The following is a 1,728-nucleotide window of genomic DNA, read 5'->3' as shown; positions in this document are numbered from 1 at the left end:
CCCCCGGTCCCCCCATGTCAAAAAAAGCCCGGTCTAGGTAGGGTTAAAGGGCTGCTAAACATATAGGGCTTATTCACCACAGATTGTCACGTGACTTTCCCCCTGGCGTCCGCCATTTTGGGGCTATCGCTATGCAATGCTATGCAAACTCTTGGCGATAGTTGTGTATTTTGGGCCACAATCTACGTTTTGGACACTCTTCTTGTTAGTAACATTGTCCTTGGGGTTGTTCTGGCTCCGTGTCCACTTTTCATGTTGTCAAGATTGGCTTTTCAGTCTTTCTTTGCTGATCAGAAATCGGTGTGTTTAATCCTGGCGCGGCGTACGGGGCTGTACATGTACATGTAGATTGAAACGTGGGTAGCCATGAACACGGTAAAATGTTGGACTCGGAGCTACTTGTCCCTTTACTCTGTGGTAAATCTCCATGTAGAACAGGGCGCTGGCAACGTGTAACACTCACCTTGTCCAGCCACAGTCGCGGCAGTGCGGACTGAGGATGGCGGCCGATGGCCTCGCCTTTGCTTGTTGTTTATCCAGACACACTCCGGGGCTGTTCCAAAATAGCCGCGACTTTTTGCGTATCCCGACTACAACGTACTTGTCACCACGCAACTGCATGTCCCACAACACTCTCTACACATCCTGATACAACGCTTCCAGACTCTTAGAGGGTTTGAACCGATGTTGTGTGTAAAAACTTCGGCCCAGTACCAAATACGAAGCTAAGTCGCGTCAATGGACTCCGCTGGCGGTAGACGCCGTCTCGATCAGACTGATCAAAACTCAACAAAAACGGGTCAATGCCAACAGATTTTATTTTGTTCCAGTAACGAGAGGTATGAGTGGTGGTAAACTCTTCGTGTAATAGGACAAAGGACAGTTTACCTAACGTTTGTCGGCCATTTCAATGCTTGGAAACTCGCTGTAGGCGCTGTAGCCCCAAAATGGCGTCGCACGGGACATGAGGGGTCGTGACGTCATGATGACGTGTGGTGAATAAGCTCTATACGTTGCACATTTTCTCGCAAAAATAGTTGGTGATGGGTTAAGGAAATGACAATGTTAAATCCTAGGGAAATACACGAACTTGTAGCATCGGGTTTTATGAACATTAAAAGTTTCCTAACGGCGTTCTTACAATGTATCTTTCTTTTAGTGTCGGTGTAGGGTGGTATCAGACCGTACTTAAGGACTGCTAAATGTATATATTACATGGGGAAAACTGGAAATAGTAACATAAATCTTTATCACCAATCATTATGATTTTCAAAAGCGTCCTCCAAATGTGTCTTTGATGCCACCACTACAGTTTCGGAGTACCATTTGAGTCCACTGACTTGTACTTTCTAGAGTTGCTGAATTTATTACAAAGAGCCAGACAAGAACTCGTGGCACCAATCTTTCCAAACAATTTTCAAGAGCTTTCTCCCAATGCTCATTTTATTTTCGATGCCGCCTCTGCAAGTGCCAGTGACGGGGTGGTGTAAGGTCTGCAGACCGTAATTAAGGAATTTATACATCACAGTTGGGGCATGAAGGAAACTAACACCAATCTTTTAAAACAATTTCCAAGAAGATCCTCCAAATTCTCTTTTTGATGTCGCCTCTGCAAGTTGCAGAGAGCCATTTGAGTCCTCCTGACCTGTACCTATAGGATTGCTGAATGTATTCATTACAAAAGGCCATACAGGAACTCGCAGCACCAATATTTCCAAACAACTTCCA

This window comes from Branchiostoma belcheri, unplaced genomic scaffold, assembly GCF_001625305.1.
Source record: "Branchiostoma belcheri isolate BF01 breed outbred unplaced genomic scaffold, Haploidv18h27 scaffold29, whole genome shotgun sequence".
NCBI classification, from domain to species: domain Eukaryota; kingdom Metazoa; phylum Chordata; class Leptocardii; order Amphioxiformes; family Branchiostomatidae; genus Branchiostoma; species Branchiostoma belcheri.
This window is presented reverse-complemented; position numbering follows the sequence as displayed.